Source organism: Heliangelus exortis, chromosome 11 (genome assembly GCF_036169615.1).
Source record: "Heliangelus exortis chromosome 11, bHelExo1.hap1, whole genome shotgun sequence".
Taxonomy (NCBI): Eukaryota; Metazoa; Chordata; class Aves; order Apodiformes; family Trochilidae; genus Heliangelus; species Heliangelus exortis.
Window position 1 is genome coordinate 17,929,681 of NC_092432.1, and position 20,850 is coordinate 17,950,530.

At 37.0% G+C, this 20,850-nt stretch overlaps 1 protein-coding gene across 4 annotated transcripts in view; it reads left to right on the plus strand.

Annotated features, from left to right (window-relative positions):
* THSD4 (thrombospondin type 1 domain containing 4) overlaps positions 1-20,850 on the plus strand; it is a 288,268-nt gene that overhangs the window by 229,017 nt on the left and 38,401 nt on the right. The gene's annotated exons all lie outside the window — the stretch shown is intronic.

Consider the following 20,850-nt stretch of genomic DNA (forward strand, 5'->3'; position numbering starts at 1 on the left):
CTGTATATTTCCCTCTCCATATGACTTGGCTTTGCTGTTTTCCTGTTAGTTGGTTCCACTGTGGTGACTGCACTTCCCACATCCTTAGCCTTTTCTGAGTGGTCAAGTATCCAGCCAAGTGGCATGTTCCTCATTTATGTAAAATGTATTGAGGCAGCTGGAGGAGAACTTTGGGCTACTTGCCTAAAAAGTTCACTTCTTTTAAAGTACATGTACATCAAACTTGTATTGAGATAATGTGATATTGAGGTGGCATTGGTAGAATGCAAGGTTGTTTGTACAGTTGGTTATTCTGTAGCTTCCTAAGTTCTAAACCATAGAAGATACTGGAATATTTATATTAACATCATAGCATTTTACAGTAGATTTCTAGATCTACCCAGTGTGCTTGAAATTAGAGATTATGTAGAATTTCTGCAGATCTATGTTGGTCTTGTGTGCATTTGTGAAAACTGTGCTATTCCCTGTTGCAATCTCTGATGTTCCTGGCATACAGAGCTCTTCATTTGCCTACATTTTTACTGCTGTTCTGAAGCCAATTCTGCTGAGTGGACTGGAAAGAGAAGAGTCAGCTAAGATGTGTAAAACCTGCCCCTTGTGCTTTAATTTCTCTTAACCTGTCAGTCCAGCCTTAGACCTGCCTTAAAAATTGCTATAGCAAATTTAAAAAAAAAAAAAAAAATGGAGCCACACAAGACCTTTCTTGTTAGCCTGGTGTCATTGTTAGTAGAACTATCTTACAGTACTGGAAATTTCAAATGTCAAACTACTCATTTGACAGCTCCTTCATCTCAGTTCTGGCTGGTAAGCATCTCAGCTACTGCCCAAGTACAAGAAAGGAAAGTGCTGATTATTTAATTGCTTCTCTCCTTTTTCCCTCTTTCTTGTCCTTAATTCCTGCTGGCATTGTAACTAGTTTTACAGAAACATTTTCCTGTAGGTGGGAGTTTATTATGGGAAGTCAGATCTGTATTGTGAACTCCATAATTTTATCAAGTGACTCATTAGAAGTGAAGAAATTATATAAGTTACCTACAGACCAAGAAAGGCAAATGATCTGAATCTCCTACAGTCTTATAATATTTAGTTTGTCCTTCATCCAAATGTATTTTTGATACCTTATATACACCTGTATACACTAGCATTCATTTTTGTTCATGTGAGCAGTTTGTGTAGCACCCATCAACACTGACTTGGTTGATGATGAAATAAAATAATTCTACCTAAAGAGCTTCCATAGATACTTGCACGTTCAGTAGAAAATGGGTGAGAGTGCAGCTCACTTGACAGGACAGTGAAAGTAGACATTGCTAATATATAAAGTCATGGAGCTGAATGTAATTTTTCTGTCAGATTTACATGACACCATTTGAAAACAGCTGGCAGAAAATTTCCCATAGCTATGTTAAAATGTTCTGAACCTTTTTAGAACGGGCAGAACAGAATAACATTTTTTGCTTAAAAATAACCAGGCTGTTGGCATGTATGGGAACGTGACCCAGTTCTTCTTTCCCATGCTACTCCTTGTCTCCTTATCCTCTGAGCTCTTGGTTTATGCTATCAACATTTCTTTCTTTTTTTAAAAAATCCATTTCATATGTTTCATTTTAAAGCTGCTGGTATGGATTTAGTCTGCTAAATTTGCCAATTCCCTCCCTTGTTAGGAATTTTTTAGGCTGTAGATCCAGCTAGGACTCCATCCTCTCTGCTTTCACCCTTGCACCCTTACATAAATTTGGTTTATTGAGGCAGGTGAGTTGCACCAGGACAGGATTGAACATGTTCTAAAAGAATGGAAAGCTGAAACTAGAGAAAAGCTTCTCAATCAGTTTATTAGACAAGAGAAATGGTCATTGGGAGGGGTTTTTTTGGCATATTTGTGGTTACAAATTTCTCACTCATAAAGCAGCATTCGAAATTGAGACATGCACATTTTGTAAAGCATGTAACATTGGTAGAACTGGGAAGCTTGAAAACTCATCTGGTATTTACTGGTTTCTCTATGTTTATTGTAATAAACAGAAAGCTTGAACTTTAAAAATAATTTTTTAAAAGTGTTAAGCTCATCTTGTGCTGCAGCAACAAGAAAAGCAAATCAGCAGTAATTCCTTTAAGCATGCAGTTGAGTGCTTTGCAAAACTGAAATTTCTGATCCCTGTTCTGTCACAGCACAGCTGCAGCCATCAGAGCTGCTTGTAAGCAGCATTCTTCTTGTTGCAAGGAGCTTGAGGTAGTTGCATTTGGTTTTCCTTTCACTTTGCACATTTGATGGATTCTTTGATGCAAAATCATAAGCTAGCTGAAGGACACTAAAGTGTTTCAGATGACAGTGGATGTTTCTGGGAATCTGAGTTATGCTGCTCGTTTTTAAGGAGCCTGTCCTAAGTTCCATGTGGCTTCGTTAAATAATTTTTACAAAGCTCCACACCTTTTCACTGCTTCGTCAAAAGTACTGAGCAAATAAGCAATCAGGAGAGTGTGTTTTCACAAGGAGATATTCTTGTAAAATCAGGCACTGGTGGAAAAAACAGAATAGAATGTAAGGTTTCTTACCCAAAGAGGTTTCTAACTCAGCTAAAAGTTATGTAAACATTTGAAAACTTCTCCATACTGCTTTTGAAAACTTTTTTTGTAGTAATTTATTGCTCATTATTGGTAAACCTGTGACCCTCATAAAAGGCATAGTTATGATGATGCTGAATATGATGGTAGCTTATTAAGGTTTACTAATTTTAGGTTTAGCTCTTTTGTTTTTTTTCACAGAAGTCAGAATGATTGCAGAATAAAATTCTGCAGTAAATTGCACAAAATTTCTTTCTACTTGAAAACACTAAACATTTGCTACAAACTTCCAATACCTCTGTCATGTTTTTTTGTCTTTTAGTTTTTCTGGAACATTTCATTATCTGGGTAGTTAGAATGTTGAGATTAAAGGAGATAGGCTATTTCAGTGGCTGTTCAACTTTTCACACACAAAAAAAGAATTTCTTCATGATTTCGTGTGCATCTGATGATCTTTAGTATTTTATCTCTGTACACCTGAAAAAAAATATTCAACAACATTGTTTCTATTTTCCTCTGCTTATGTTTTTTTGGGGGGGTTTTTTGGTTTGGTTTTTTTTTTTTTTTTTTTGGGGGGGGGGGTGTTCTCCTGGATTTGAACGAACTACTTTCAAATGGAACAAATTTCTTCTTCTTCTTGCACACCCCACCCCCAGAAATCCTTTTAGATTTTCCATTTCTTGAAGATTGATACTGTAGGAAGAGTATCAGTCTGAAAAAGGTAAAATTTTAACAGTCAAATTGAGCACAGCCAGCAATATTAACTCCTGTTTCTTAGTGAACCAAAATAAAATTTCCCCAGGAAACATTGTCTTTTTCCTTGTGTGTGTTCAGAAAAAAGCAGTTCAGTTTCTGACTGCTAAATAATGACTAATAATCATTTATTAAGCAATCTGTATATCTAGTGGGTTTTTTACAGCTAGAAGCAAAAGCTGCATTATTACAGTTAAGGTTTAGACTCTATAAACTCTAAGCAAAGCAATAGGCTGTCCAGTCCTCAGCTACATCCAGAATGACTTGCTTGACAGAGGAGTTTTCAGCAATATTTTCTTACTGGCTGATGTGTTAGACCTTTCAGCAAGAGAACTGCTGACCTTGTACAGACTTTTCCATTGGCAAAGCACTTGTGTCACATGCTGGTCTTGTACAGACAAGAGACAAAGACATACTTCTTATCCCACTGGTAATCATCATCTGGCCAGTTCTCATGCACTGAAATGGGAAGCTTGCCACTGAATTAAGTAGGAGCATAATACCTTAAGTGGGACCAGGGTGTTACAGTACTTCTGCTGCAAAAAAATGTGGTTTTGAGTATGAATACTTAAGCATCTTTGGGATTGGGATTTGGGATAATGGCGAAATTTTAAAGTCAAATGACATGAATCTGAAGTGATTATTTGGAAACTGCTTTTTTACATGGTGGGTCTTGAGAACCTAATTCAGGGATGCTCATTCTTACCCATATCCTAAACAGCAAGAGAATCAGATGGGAAGAAGGTACCAGTAGCTGAAATTAAATTTTAGCTTAATTCGAGAGTGAAAGACACAGTTATTGAAAATGCATTACTTTTGAAATACACTTGCCATGTGTAATGAACCTACTCTAACTGCAAAGAATCTGCTGGTGTCCAGTAACTCAAGCAATAGTTTGTTCCTACAGCAGTTTGTTTCTATGCATTAGAATTGGAGTTTCTCTCTCACATATACAGCATACTGAATGCAGTACTTATAAACTATGTAATTACAATATCTGGATTAGAATAACTGTTTTTTTTACCTTTTGTCCTTGATTCTCTTGCCTGTTCTCTGCTGGAGTTAAACAACAAAGACATTTTTTTGTATAGACAACTATGAGCTCCAAACTGTGAGGAAAAGATTTAAGGAATCACTTCTTAAATAAACTGAAATTAATCATAGCAAGTTCACACCGTAAGGAAATTCCACAGTAAATTATTGATATCTGAAGAGGCAATTAGAATCTCTGTAACCTTGACCTTAACATTCTAAATAATATTCCTAAAATATGCCTTTTACTATTAGGAATCCTAGCAAATCTGATGTGTAGTTATTTCCTGAATACTGAACTGAAGAGTCAGGACATAATATACAGAAAGACGAACAACTTGGGTTTTTTGGAAAATGTTTGCAAAATCAAGTGTTCCTATAAAACTATGGTAAGGGTGGTATCAATCAATAATTCTTTATTTGCTTCTGCCTTATCTCCTTGTCTCCACTCTCAGCCTCTTCCTGCAGTGCTTCAGATTTTACTTTGGTTGAGGTATTTTCTGACTCTACAAAACAGGCCATCGATACAAGCTTAACTGATTTTTGGCCACATTAAAATGTTCAATTCTGTGTCAGCATTAGAAGAGACCTGATGAGCAGGAGAAGATTCTGATTTTTTTCTACTTTACCTAATCTAGTTTAGTTAGCATTGTTAGCTTAATTGTAGATGTACTGATTATCTGAATTAATAATAATTTGAATTAGTTGCTCTCTGCATGGCCATGCTTGAATTCAAAACGAACACAAGTCTACTAAGGGAGTTATCTTTTTAACATGGATTTTAAAACAGCCTCAGTAGTGCAGTGTCTAATGCTGGCCTACCCAGGAAAGGGCCTTTCCACAGCTGTTGTTTTATGCCCAGAAGCTCAGAGTCTGATCAGACAGACATGCATATTTAGCACATACCCTGCACAGTGCACGTGAGTTAATATTAAATTGCTGACTGATTCACTTCAGGATTTATCTTCAGACTACATATGGTGGCCTGAGACTTCCAGTGGGTTGCCTGCCCTTAATCTGAAAAGTAAGCACAATATTTTTGTTAGTTGGTTATGGCAAAACTTTACATGAGTGGTGTTTGCTCATTTCAGGGTCTTTTTCCACAGAGTGGTTTTAGTGGGTGTGGAGCCTACAGCCTTCTCTTATTTTGGGTAACAGTTATTACCTTTAAGATATCCAGTCTGGCTACTGCATTCTGTTTGGTGGATTCAAGACAACAGTGAGTAGGCATGAGGGGTCTCTGTTTTGTGCCTGGAGATGACAGAAATCTTAGAAGCATATTCTGTCAAGGATTTTTGGGTCAGTCTGAGTTTGGATCTTGCCTTCTGCATCATTTCCATGTCACAATCAGCATGGGTTTTTTTCCTTTTTAATAAGTCATAGCTAGGAAATAATGTTCACTGTGTTACATCTGTCTTTTTACTTTCTTCTGAATATTAATTGCATTATTGATAATGCATCACTCTTTTTTTAGGACATTACACTTTGCTGACCATATGTTTATTTCAATGCTGGTGTTGCATAAATAATTACATTTTAGAGTTTCTGGCGAGCTTATCTTATTATAGTAAATTCCAAGGTGACCTTTTCCCTTCTGATTTCATCAAACAGCCAGCTAATATTTAATATTCTGTGTAATGGTCTGCAGGCTTCCAGGCACGTTTTGAAAACACACAAAAGAAATGCTTCCTCAGAAGCTACTTTCTGCCCATCTGGGTGATGAAGTGCTCTTTCCCCTGGTCTCAGAAAGGTGGTTCTGAGTTAACTGAAGTGCTAACTCAGTTAACTTGCTGGGTTAACTTTTGGATCTTCAGCTTTTTACCACTGTCTTACCAGTCTTCTGTATGTTGCTTGCCTTTGGTGTTTTCACTTAAAAGCTTCTAAATGAGTTTCTCCTTTTTGATTGCTCAACATCTGCTGAGAGATAGCTGTAGTTTGGGGTGCTGAGCAAGTAGCCTGAGTGCCTGGCCTGGGAGACAGATGACATTCCATATGATCTAAATTTCAAGAAGAGTTCTCCATGTTGCTGCTTTTCCAGGTAAACAGTGTGGGGGCCTTTTTCATCTTTTCCCTCTGCATCTTGAAGAAGAACATGCATGTTTCTTTCCAGCATCCATTGGCTAGGTTTTTGGCTTGTGCATGTTCATTGGCAAGAGCAGTTATGACCAGTTTTGGAACAGATAGAAATCGTGTTTTCATTTTCTGTGTTTCCTGGTTGTCATTTGACAGAGGTGTTGTTATGTTTTGGTTTTGCCATTTGTTTGTAAGCAATGTTCTTAGGAAAACAGCTGTAACTACATCAGTGCACCAGATAGAGCCTGTTCTTGCTTTGATGGTCTGCCCTGCAAATACATCATCTGAACAAGAGCCAGCAGCAATGTGTCCCATGGAGGTGCTTGTTTCATAAATTCTCTATTAAAGGAATTGGGTTTTTTTCCTTCCTTTGAAATATGGGAAGGTTGTTTTGAAAGGAAGGGAGAGGGATAAAGAGAAGTATGCAAAATAGTGAGAGAAACTCAGAAAGGCTGGTTGTTCAGTTTGACTTGTAAAGCACCCAGCAATCTGGTTGCTTATATAACTGTGCAAACACCCTTGGTCTGGAAGCCTCTGGAGAACTGACTGCAAGATTTTCAGTATTTCCTGCTTCTTGTCAGACCCCAAAATCTTTAATTTCAGCCTTTCTCTCAGTTATTATACTGAGAGAAGTATTTAATTATACTTCTGTTCTTCTGGAGAGAACCAAGGAACTTCAATGCAAAATTTCAAAGAAAATGCATTAAAAAAAATTAGAGGTGGGCTGTTTGAACAGTCTTTTCATTAATTTGAACCCAGTTAATGTGAACTACTTAGATCTCAAAGCTTTGAATTATTTTTGTCTTCTAGTTGATGACAAAACCATCAAGTAGTTTGCATGAAAATACTTTTTTGAACACCAGTTTTAGCACACAACATTTGGAATGTACAGCCCCTGGTTTGCTCAAGGCTTCTTGAAAAAGCTAAGCCCTTCTGAACAGTGTGTAAGATAAGAATCTTACCATGCATACATTTCATGGCAGTGACCAAATATTCAGTAGCATGGATTCTTCTCTCACTAATGCAGCTGGTTTCCTGCTTTCACTCTGCTCCTCCTTTGTCTCAAAAATAGCCACCAAGGGGCCCTTTTGGAAATGTATTCTTTGGAAGTCATTAGAATTGTGAATTGATTAAAGTCCCTTGTATGTAATCTGTTGCTCAGTTGTCTCTTCACCTGGAGGGAACACTACTTTGACTAAGGATGTTCTTTTTTGAAGTTGTGATCAAGGTGTAGTGATCTTACCATGCTAGTCTACCCATATGTCTGATAAAATACTTTTCTCTGTTCACCTCTTACAAATTTTAATTAAAAATTAATTTTGTACTCTAACTTAGCTACATATAAGCAATGACTTGTGTCAGTCCAAGTTCATAAACTATGCACAGGCAAATTCCCAAATCACATGAAGGTGTATTTCTTCCCTTTCTTGCCAAGAGGAGAGGTTTTTATTTAAATGGTTGTTTAGATGCTATGCAACAAAACCTGAAAAAAATGGTTTGGAACCTGATTTCAGTTATCACAGGTACAACATTCTTTGATTCCCTAATCTTATTTCATTCTGAACAAAATTTGGATAGCAAAAAAGCTTTCTTTGTTCCTTAAGCATCCCTTGATCTAGTTAGACTGTGTTCTCACATCCTCATCTGATTCCATAAAAAAAAACATATTTTTATCTTTTTTTTTTTTCCTGTTGCTTCTCTTAACTCCCCTTGAATTTCTCAGTTTCAACATTTTTGTTTCTTACCCATTCTAAAGTCTCTTTTAGTAAAATAATCACCCAGTAGAAATTCTACGTGATTAGTGGCTTCATGGTTGGATCCAATAAAGAGATTTCATCTGCTGAGAATATTTTTGTATTGCAGCATTAAATTCCAAAAGGAATCCAAGTCTTTTCTAATACAAAATATATACAGGGATTTAAAACTTGATTTATAGACTGTGTGATTATGTTAGTCAAGGGAGATTAAACCTTATTCTTTATTTCTTGCCCATTTCTTGTCCTTATTTTCTCTTGAATGTTACGTCAAACTCTTGTGTGAGAAAAATTTGAGTGCTTAAAAACCTTACAGAACCAATTTTCCTTTTATACTTATACCCATGACAGCAGTACTTACACCATAGTCATTGCTCCATTTATTTTATACATTTGTGTTATAATCAAACTGCTGTAAATCTGAAAATGCTGGGAGTGTGGGGCAGATGGGTCTGCTGTGAGACTGTGAGCTTGGTTTTAGTGAGCTACTTAGCAAAGGTTACCAGTTCACACTGCACATCTAGGCATGGCTTAGGGACCCTGAGGTAATAAAACTTGTTATCTCTTTACCATTGGTAACCACAAAATGCTAATTCAGGGACTTTTTAGGGGGATGATGGTCCAGCTGCAGCTGATCTGCATTAAAATATTAATACCTCAGTCCATCTCTTTCACCTCCATTCACCTGAACCGGTGCTTCTACTGAAGAAAATAATACACAGCTCTGAGTCAAGCACCAATCAGTGAGCATGAGTGATTACTGTGGCATGAGGCTACATCTTTGAAGTTTCATGTCACAGAGTTCAAATGAATTAACAAGACTGAACAGTAAGCACTGATGATAGCATCTGCTCGTATGCATCTGTTGCTCCTTCATTCTGGTATACTTGTGTCTCAAAATTTGTTCAATATTGTTTACATAGAGCCAAATTCATGTTGGATTTAGATTTTAACAAGAACTGATAACTGTTATGAATTGCCACCTGCTTGTGCTTTTTCTTCCTCTTGCAGTATAAAGCAGTATACAAAACCTTTGCCTTTCTTTCCTTGGAAAATGAAAAACAGCTTTTAAACGTCCAAGTTGCAGTTCTCACCTCTTCTCTACTTCTAAGGCACTTTAGTACCACCTCTCTCAAGGGAGAGATTTCCACTCTCCCTAGTGGTGCTAAATAATGGAATTCTTTGGGTCTGCCTAGGTGCTGACGCTGGCAACTTGTCCTGGTTTGGGCCAGGATAAAGGTGATTTTCTGTCTTGTACTTTTGCTTCTGTCACAGTTTAACACTGGCCCGGCAATTAAACCAAGTAACACAACTTAAAACCTTTGGAAGTATACACTATGGAGGTGAGGTTTTCAAGCAAATGGCTAATGTTGATGTGTTTAATTGGTCTGAGCTACTTAAGTGTCTGAAGTACAGATTCTGTTTTGTCATGTTGCACACTGGATGAATTATAACAATCTTTTGGACAGCATTTGTCTTCATAACAAGAGATGAGAGTGAGGGTGCTGCCAAAAGTGTTGCATTTTTGCACCCCCAGCAGAAATGATGCTGGATTCGAATTAAATATTTACTTGGAACCTCTTGACTGTCATGATAGTCCAGCTTTCTCAGAATCCAAATCAATAAAGAAAAATCCTAGAACTGATCTTCTGAGGGAATGCAGTAAGAGACCAGACCTTACTTCTTGTGCATGATTTTTGCATATGTACTACCTATGCGTTTAAGCAGAGCCACCAAGGTTTCTTATCCCTTGAAGGGCTACCAAACTTTAATAGAACATTGATAATTCAAAAGTGTTTCAAGACACTGCCTTTTAAAATTAACACTAAATAGCAATGTAGCTGTTTAGCATCTAAAATCCTTTCAGTATGGTAAATAGTCCACGTATGTGGGAACAGTGACTAAAATTTCTTGCTGTGCAAGGCTGCCCTCATTCACCTTCTCTCAGTGGTGTTTTCTGCTGAAATTCACCAGTAAATGGGTTTGTATTTCATGCCTCTGTCCAGAATTTGGCTGTTGAAACAAAAGCTCTTTAATTCTTTGGGAAAATCATAAAAAAAAAAATGCTTCTGATCTTCAAAGTGTTTTTCTGACATTAATTAATTGGATCCTCACGATCCTGTGAGGATGATAAGAGCAGCCTGAAAATGCCTGCTAAGTACTACTGCAATGAAATGTATGAAGCACTTACAGAGCTTAGCTGAATAAAGTGTTTTTTCTACTGCCCAAATAACTTTAAAAGTGTTTGGAAAAAGATTCCACAAAAATTAAAAATGCTTTTGAACATTGGGCTGACTTTTATGCCTACGTGCCTGTGGACGTAGAAAAGCTGCTGTTCAAACAAGCAGAGGCAGATCTTCAGCAGCTTCTAAATTACAATGGTGCCATTGATGCCATTGGAACTGGGCTGCCTTGGAGAAGCTGAAAGACCTGGCTTTTTGCTTGAGAAATAAAGCAATAGGTAGTAATACCTGATTTGAATAAAGAGCTTTAAAACCTAACAATAATAATAGTAATAATACCTGTAGTGAAGATAAACTTGCAAACACATTGTATAGATTTTGTGTGAGACAGAGTCAAGAGAAAGATGCATTAAATTAATGGAAAATAAAGGCAAAACAAAATAAAGTCAGCAGTATTTGTGGATGTATCCTAGTATGGAAATAGAAAATACTTTAACTCTCCACTAAATTACAAAAAATTCCTTTATTTCTCAAGTGACCATTATCCTAAAGTGTGCCTGACACTAAGTCATTGCGATGGGAATCAATTTGGGTTCTTTTGGTATTTAGGGTGGGGTTTTGTTTCTTTATCCTCTGAAGTTAATTAGGAAATGATGTTAACACCTGAAGTTGCTATGTGGATTTTTGTTAGGATTGTAGATGAAAAATATGCAATGTTGGAACTCACTGGGCCTGGAATATATGCATATCAGTATCACCCCAAAAGAGCTTGAATATTTACTTCCTATTTTAGTGTTTAGGAGTGAGAAGAAACTGTGTTTACATCATATATTTCAGAAAAGTAAAGAAAACTCCATTAGCTGATCAGTGGAGCAGTAACAGAGAGCTCAGAGAATGTCACTGTTCAGAGAACAATATTTGCTGCTTATTTGCTCTGTTTTATGCCAGTGGAAGCCTTTATGTGTGTTGCTCTCTCACTGCATTATTCATATTGCAGTGCTTTGCAGTATTATTCCAGGTCTGTTTATATGTTGGCTTTTTTTGTTGTTTTGCTTGTTTGGTTCGTTTTTTGTTTCTTCTGGTTTTGGTTTGTTGTTTGATTGGGTTGGGGTTTTTTTGAGCAGAAGAATCTGTCAGTGCAGATGTATGCAATGATTTTATTACCTTGAGTGGAAGAGTTGTAGGAACAGCTGGTTATGGCTTTTTTTGGATAAAGTGTGGTTTGTGGTTTAGTTTGGATTTCTTTTTGGCAGCTAGTATAGAAACAAAAATGAGTAAATAGATGAGAAGTAAAAAAGAGAAAATAAAGGAAAGAAGATACTAATTACAAGGCAGTATAATGGTATAATTTGGTATAATTCAAGCAAAAATTTACTAGTGCATTCTGTAAAATGCTAGGAAGAATTTTAACCTGGATTTATGTATGTATCTGAAGTCATCAAATAACTATCTGTGGACTTCTGTTTACTTGGATTGGTAATAATTGTCTCTAGACTTTTTGATTTAGTTAATTTGCTTGAACTTATTCTGTGCAGTTTTTTTCAAATGTAAGTGACTGAATAGCTTCATTGAGTGACTGATGCTCACATTCAGTTGCTTTCTGTTGCATTATAAGTACACAAGGTCTGCCTTGGTAGTGTTCCTACCACTTCTGCTGTGTGGTATATAAAGCAGTAGCATGCCACATGCCCAGCCTCTAAAGGATTCTAAGGCCTCTCTTAAGTTTATGTTGTTGACCCTCTTTGCCTTCTTTCTCTCTCAAAATAAATATTCTTAGGTTTTTTTGTCCCTAGTGAAATTGGTTTTGTATTTTATTAATCAGGAATCAGAGGTAAATTGCATCCTGTGCTCCTAGTTTAGCAGTTGAAATAGAAAAAGACCACAGAAAGAGCTTGCTTGGTGAAGTGAGAACCATAAAGAAAAGAATGATTTTTAAATGGTTTAGTTTACTTGAGCTTTCAGTCCTGTTGTCAACAAGATTTCAGTGGTGTTCCATCATTATTACAATGTAATACCACAGGAGCTGTTGAACTAGTGCTTACATGGTTGACTGGCAAAGTGAATGCTGCTGGTGGAGTGGATGCACTGGGTGAAATCTTTTTCTTCTTGAAGAGAAGCTGTGCTTTACCAGGACCTCCATGCTACGAGGAAGTCACCTGAAAAACTGGATTTTTAGTGGTGTGTAGGCAGAGAAGGGGACTAAGATCTTCGATCCTTGATTCTGTCACTTGGGCTATAAATTACATTAGGGGAGAGAAGAACAGGGGATTGTTCAGCAGAAATTACAGTGCAGTACAGCACAGTTTCTCCCAAGCCATGTCCTTCCCCACTTGAGAGCAACACTTTCACCCCTGTTACGTTGCAAACCAGAGTGGAGTTGGGCCTTGCTCTGGCAGGGACTCCCTGATGAAGCATCAGCATTCTCCAAGCCACTTCCCTTTGATCCCTGCAGGATTCTAGACAAAGCCAGTGTATAATGACTGAGCTCAATCCCAATGTGGCCAAATTTTGTTTGTGAAATGATACTGCAAGGCATTTATGGATCACAGTACCTTCAGATAAGCAGCTTAGACATCAAAGAAGTGTTGGTTTGTGCTGTTCATGTGTTAGGGAAGGGGAGGGCATCTCTGAGGTACTCACCCAGCAGAATATGATGTCCAGAGAAATATCAGTGCTTTGATTTATTACTTGGCAGTGGCCTTTGAATGTAACCACTTTAAATTATAACAATCCTTGTGGTCTAGCACACAAAGAAATGAATTAAGAAGATTGATTTCTCTGTATTTATTTACCCTCTCCCTGATATAACTCCTATATTTGACTTGAATCCGATTGAAATAGGCCATAAAAAGTTAGAGACTTTGTACACTGGTAAGAATTTATGCTCTCAGTAGCATGCAGTATTTTTCTAGACATATTTAATGAGTAATTTTTTAATTTGTGTTTGTAACAGAAATCCAGTTTAAATTACTTTTCAGAGGGTAGGTATTTAGCAAGCTCTTTCCTCACAGCGTTCATAAGAAGACACACATATCAAATATGGAAAAAATGTTCACAGCTGAGTGTGTAACTTAGGTGTACGTAGATGAAGTTCTGCAAAAAAACCTGAATTATCAACAGTTAATCTGAACAGTGTGGAAAATGTCTGAAATGAAATAAAAGTAGATTATGCATTATATAGCTTTTGGTTTAAATTAAAATTAGGGCTATAGCTAATCACTTTTTATAGTTCTGAAAAAGAGATAGTAGAGAAATTGCATTAAAGGGAGAAGATGAAGCTTATCAGCCTTTAATATGAATTAATCAAAGACATAAACACAAGGATTTTTCTTTTCTTAGATGGAATTTTGAGTAAGAAATCAGGTAATTGCTTCTGAAAAGTTGAATATTTAGTGGTCAGCATGATAAATTCATTGTGGTCATATTTTATGGTTTAGGAGCATGAACTTGGCCTGTTGTTACTACTGAGATTCCCCAGGCTCCTCTGGAAAACCTTGGCCTGTGTTACTCTACGTATATAACAATCTCTGCTCAATGTATTGATCAGGAGAACTATGGGGCTGGTAGCAGAAGGTCTAGGCAATCAAACATGAGAAATACTAACAACTGTAGAGCAGTTTGCAAGAGAGATCTATTTGCACAGTGTAGGTGTGAGAAAATAACCAACTAATTGGTAAAAGAGGGAAAAAAACAACAACTTTCTTTTAGATTCTTTCCCAGATGTGCTTGGTAAAAACTTCAGAGTAGTTCCTAATGGCAAAATAATTATATCATTTGTACTAATGGTACATAGCTCACTTTCTTCTATTAACTATTCTGAATCTAGACTCCACTGTTTTATCTGTGCTGCAGACAAAACTGTGCCATTAATTATCCAGACTTATTTAGTGATGGGTTTGCAACTTGCAAATCTAATTTTTCCTTCTGTGCTTGCATGGAAAAAAATGATCAGAGAAATATTTTGTTTAATTAGCCTGTAGCTTGAGAATAAAGAACATGATTCGAATGAGAAGTGATGTGCAGAAATTATCTGTATTTGGGATAAACCTTTGCTTCTGTTATGAAATGATTCATTCATATTCTTTCTTCTTGAGCCTATAAAATTAAACAGTAATATGAGATTAGTTCCATATTAGTCATGTCTATAGATTTCTGGGCTTACCTAGAGGTATCAGTTGTTTGTTTCACATGCTTTATTAGATTTGTCTAATAAATATCAAATCAGTTCAGTCCCAGAGCATCTTTTTTTATGAGTGTGCATAGTGACATAAACAGTAACATGTATAAAACTTTCTTGCTGCCTTTTAGCCAGAAAATAATGTATGAGAAAGTTGATACCAATACTGAACTGTCTCGCTATTTTTCTTGCCTTCCTCTGCACACCCAGCTTATTGTGCCAGGAATTCATCTTCTGGCAGAGTGTTCTGAGGCAAATGCAGACAGCCTTTCACTGGAGCATATATTCTTTTTCTTCACTGAGAGCCAAATACTGAGGATGATCTGTAATAAATTACTGTTGTTTTAAGCTGAAAACCAAGGTATGCTATGCTGTTGTCAGCTTTTATTGGAAGAGAAAATGAATGAAGAATTGAAACATTTTTCCAGGGTAGAACATGGATAGTGGAGCTAAGTCTGTCTTGTTTACTTTGTGTCCTCTAATGGCCACATCCTTACTGTAATGGCCACTGAATTGATCAAAGGGAGGCTTCTCCCACCAAAATAACTTCTGATCTCTCTTTGCTCTCCATGCCAGTGTCCTGTTCAGGTGTCCTCTGTGCTAAGCCCTGTGAACACTGCTGGGCTGGCTGGCCTGGCCTGGGACAGAGCTGTGGTCTCATGCTCTTAACCTGCTTCTCAGTAGCAGAAAAGTATTTTAGATCTCTCCTTTATCCTGTTGTCAACATTGTTCAAACATTTACTGTATTTGAGACTACAGCACCTTTGTCGGACTTGCCTGAAATCAGACACAAGGTTGAAAAGCTCTCTGGAGAGTGTGAAGGACAGACCCTGAGCCAGAAAAACTGGTGTCTAAGGTAGGAAACCCAAGAGTTCCACACAGATCTGTGTGTCTTGAGTCACGGTATTCAGCTTCACCATACAGACCATCCAAAATTCTTGAGAAATTCCACTTGAAATTTGAAACAGCTTAGCTCCAGTTTTTCATTGAAGCTATTTGCTTGCTATTTAGCAAACAAAAGAAGCAGTTGTAATTCTTTCTAGTTCTGCTTTTGATTCTCATTAGATGCAGTGCTGTTTTTCTGCAGAGATATCACAATCTCCTGTTTTAACTTAGCTGTCTTACAACTATTCCAACTCTTGGCAATTGTCAGAAGTGCAAGGAGGTACAAAACATTTTTTGCTATGCCAGCTGGAGAAAAGAGTAACGTATTTGCACATGTGCATTTCACTAATCTGGCCCTCTGACTGAAGTAGTGTCTAGATTAGATGATAATTCAATTGCATTTATCCACCCAGAGGATTTATGCCAAATGTGTGCTGACTTGCTGTGCTGGGCTAACTAATGTGCAGCTGAGCTGTGCCAGAAGGCTCAGCTATCACGTTCAGAGCCATTAGCAGCCAGTCCCATCAACTCCTGAAATATAAGAACCAGATTCTGACTGAAATTATGTAACTAGGGCAAATACTATAATCTGCAGGTTCAGTGGGAGTTGCATAGCTAGAATATCACATGCTGCATTGGAAGTGTATCCCTCCTGGAGACTACTAGTCCTGAACGTTGTTTGTTTTTTCTAAATACTTGGTTTACAGATATTGCCTGGGAAGAGTAATTCCTGACATTACTGAGATATGGCAGGAAATACGTTCCTAAAAATTCAAGCCATGCTCTCTCATTGGGATAGAGTGAAATTCTTGCTAAGCCTTGTAAAAGCTGAAGTTCTGAGACTGTCACTTCAAAACTTTAATGTTAGTTGTGCCATGCCTTCTATAGTGAAAGAAGCTAAGGATGTGTGAGTAAGAATGTGAAAGACTTTTTAAAATCCTGTATTGAAAAAAAACCTCTACAATTATGAGTTATATGCATGTTATTCCACTGATAATTCCTGCATCTTTCTGACCACAAGAGTTCCCTTGAGGTGTGGGTATATCCTGAAGCAGAGTAGTAAGTTTAACATGGTTTCTCTCCAGATAAAAGACATGCACAATTCTTACTCAATTTCTCTGTTTTTCAGTCCTTTATCTTCTCCCCAGTTCATTTCACTCAGTCTACTTTTGTGCCAGCCCTTCTGTCCTTCCTCTTGCAGATTTTCAGGACAGACCTGAATGATGCTAAAATTGCATGTCCTTGAAAACACAGAATATTTGTATGAACTTCAGTGGAACTTGGAGTTCAGTCACATCTTCTTGCTCTTTCAACTCAAGGGAAATTTCTGTGCAAGTTAAAAGAGAATGTGCTTTTTCTAGGTTATTTTGATAGTACTTAATAAAATTTATTTGAGGTATATAATTCTAGAGAATGGCAAGGTGAAAATAAATGCAAAGTTTTATCATACATTCTGTATCATATACTGTCATTGTGTGGATCATCTAAGTATTTTTAGTTTAGCTCATTCACAGGACAGGAGGTAACCTGCCCAAAAGGTTGCCCAGGGAAGTTCCCCATCTCTTGGAGTATTCAAGGCTAGCTTGGATGGAACTCTGAGCAACCTGGTCTGGCAGGAGGTGACCCTGCCCATGCAGGGGGTTTGGAACTAGATGATCTTTAAGGTTCCTTCCAACCCTTGCCATTCCGTGATTCTGTATATTTTCAGTTAACATTGGAATGATTCTCACCATCAGCAAATACTATACTGTTCTTTTGATAACCTGTCTCTTACTTCCCCTACAGTTCAGAGGACTTTAAGAAACTACTCATAAAATACAATGTCTGTGTTTAGGAGTGATGTGGCTTCTTACAGGATTTTTTTGTTGTTGTTGCAATCCATAGAGTTCAATACAAAATGGGAATCAAAACACCCTTAGTGAAGAATTGGACTGGTGTATAGTTACCAGCATACCTATCATTAGTGCCTCCACACTTTCCTGACTTTTTTAAAGCCAATCATGCTAAAAAGGACTAGGCAGATTTATTTTTGTGCTGGAGACCTTGTAAACACAAGACTAGCATAAATATGAACTTCATCTCTGTTGCTGCCTCTTATTCTTTCATTTGCCTTCTCATTAAATATGAGTATGTTCTACCATAAATGCTTTTAGAAACTTATTGTATACTCTAGGTAAGCTATTTAGGGTCATAGCTCAACATTTTAGGGTATTGCCTCTGCATAACTTATTCCCTATGAAAAGGGAGTCATTTAAATGTTATTAATTCTGTACTTATGAATCATAATATTAAAAGTCATTAAGCACTCAAAGGCACCTGTCTGAAAAATGAGACAAGATTTCTTTAATAGAGCAGTTTTAAAGAGGGGAAACAATAATAGAAAAAACATGAAATTTAAACCAAGATGCAATTCATAGAGTGCTTATGCCTTGCAGTGGAAGAATTGCCAAATGCCAAAATTCTGCTTTAATTAACCTTTTTGCTTGCATCATCTAATCTGCTTCATGAACTCCCTAATTCAAATATATTTACAGCCTCACTCTTGCAGTTGGGTGAGTAAAAGTATTGAAATAAACCCTCTTATTGATTAATGCTGCTATTTATATACACTTATCTAAAGGTCCCTGGTTAGATTTGAAATGATGCACACTGTTCCTCAGTGTGAATTGAGCATGATGTGTGCAGAGCAATAGTGATGCTGAAGCACAGTAAATGACATCCAATGGCATATTTTGTAGATGTCACATATCATTGTATCCATATTCTGTAGCAAATAGCATGTGCCAGAGTATCAGAACTTGAAGGGTGAAAATATTGTAGTCAGAGAGAGTGTTTGTTTCGTTTTGTTTGTCATCAAAAAGACACAGAAGAGAGGAAGGGTAGACAGGCTGTTGTGGTTTGCTTCAGTTGGCTATTATTAATGCCAATCATGGAAGACTGTTTTTAAAAAAGTGGGGAAATACTGCATCCTCCTCTGACAGAAGCTGAAGATACAAGCCCTTTTGTAATATGCAGATTAAATCTGAAATTTGTTTGGAGACTTTATCAGAGCTTTCGAGGCTTTGAACCTCCTGTAGTGTCTGGGCCTGAATAGATCATATGGCTAAATGACAGATCAGTTTTGTTTCTCAAAGCCAGTGTTATTTATTGCAGCAGTAGTTAATTGTCTGTTCTGCTTTGCTGTGCCAGCATTTTTCTTGTGTTGATGCATCCACGTGGCTTTTGAAGTCAGAAGCAAAGGAAGGAGCAGGCGTAACTGAGTGAAGAGGAAGCTGCATCAGCAAAGCAAAATTAGAGAGCAGCAGCTTAATGAATACTCCAAGAGGAAAATTACTATTGGCTGTGGTGTCAGAAAATCAGCATTTCTATTTGCAGTGATTAACTGTAAAACATTTACCTTTAAGCAAGTCAATAGTGTTTTCTTTCTACGGGTAGAAAAAAAATTAAATTTTTTTTTGAAAGCTGTAGTGGGATTTGTTGCCTGAGATCATCTGCAAAAACAGGTATGTGAGGAGCTCCAGGCAAGATTAAACTTCTTTCTTTGAGGACAGTATCAGAGCTATTATGAAATAAAGTAGCAATTTCAAAAAAAGACTGAGACAGGATGAAAACTGTATGCATCTTTGTCAAATTTTTCTAGTACTTGTGGTCCCAGCTCTGTCAGGAAAGGAACAGATGTTGTGAAACAATATATTCAAATTTTTATTTTGACACAATCAAATTTGAAATTCAGTCTACATTTTTCAGAACCAGATCAATGTTACTAAGGTTCTCATACCACAGAAAAACATTTTATTTTGTGTCAAAGTAATATTATTTGGATTTTTGGATTTGTCTGATATTGTTTTCTGAGCTTTAACAGCTGCAGATAGTGTAGAAAGGGCAGTTGTTTGGTTTTAGACTGCTTTGCAGGGAAGCTTAGGTTGGTAGTCAGGAAATCTAAAATGAAAAGTTAGGAGACTGCATCCATCCTCCAGGCAACAAACCATTGGAAAAGCTGACAATAATTTGTCTTCTGTGACTACAGTGCTGCAATCACTGACACATCTCTATGCATAATTCAGAACAGAAATGAGGACTGATCAGGGTGTATGGCTAACGAAGCATAAAAAGCCTTTGTAATTTAGCTTTATCAATTTACTAGTTTAGGACTTGCTTGTAGCATAGTCAAATACAGAAGCAAAATGTATCAAAACTGGAGGACTTAAAAAATTATTATAACAAGGATGTTATTTATTTTAAGCATAACCTTGGAAGGAACTGCATTCCTAACATCTCAGTGCCCTTGGTGTTTGCATGAAAGCCAGAAATGTTAATTGTCCAGAAACTGAAGAACTGGCAATACCATTTTCATTTATCCTTCTGGGTCTCTTTTAGAACAGTGGCCAAGCAAGATGAATGGCAAAAATTAAGGGAACTCAGAAAGAATTGGATTCAGGCACACTTGTCCAGTATTGGTAATGAAGATTGTTTTGTGGCATCTAAATATAACCTAGATCTGTAGTACTAAACTGCAGATTCAGAAAAGCCAGCTTATAATCAGTAATAAAGTTTGAAGAATAAATTTCCATAAGCTCAATTGATTTCTGATCCACCTGTTCCAGCTTACCATTAAGTAATGTGTTTCCATTCTAACAGTAAATTACATGACTGGTCATCAAATTGATACAAATTTACAAAAAAAAAATAAAATGTCTTTCATAATCATTAGGAAAAGCATCCCCAAGATGTCTGTTCCCTCACAACTGAAGTAACAGTAAATGAAACCTAAGACAGCAGAGCAAGAATCCCTTGCACTGGTTTCCTTAACTAAGTCACTGTGGAAGGATAAAACCTGCTCAAGTTAGAACCTTAGGATGAACAGCAAAACTGGTTCAATGTAAGTCACTGTTTCATGTTTGTTCTCAGATGAAGCAGGAGATTTGCTAGCTCTGCAAGTAAGGTGTCAGAAAAACTCCTTGGAAATAATAGTATACCAGAATTATAATTTCCTCATAATAGTATTGCAAATCTGGTATTTTTATCTCCATTTTTAACTAGTTTGCTGAAACTTTGGGGGTTTTTTGCCATGGAAGATCTGTACCATTATCTTATCTTAGCTGCCAGTGAAGAAACCAACTGCAGTGCAAGAGATGGAGGTGTTCCACCTGTGGAGATACTGTCTTCAGATTAACAGTATACAGTCTGATCCTAATTTCGAGCTCAGTCAATGAACTGCTGAATATTTTCTGATATATTCTCTGTTGGATGATGAGTAAGGGGTTTGTAGGATCAAACTACTAAGGATCATTTTGTTCTTGCTGATTAGGAGATTCCTTTCCCTACTAATATTTCTTGAATTAGGATCTGAGTCCTGTGGGACCTTTGTCACAGTTTAAATTCAAGAGGTCAGAGGCAAATGATACATAATTAAGTTGACAACTATGCCAAA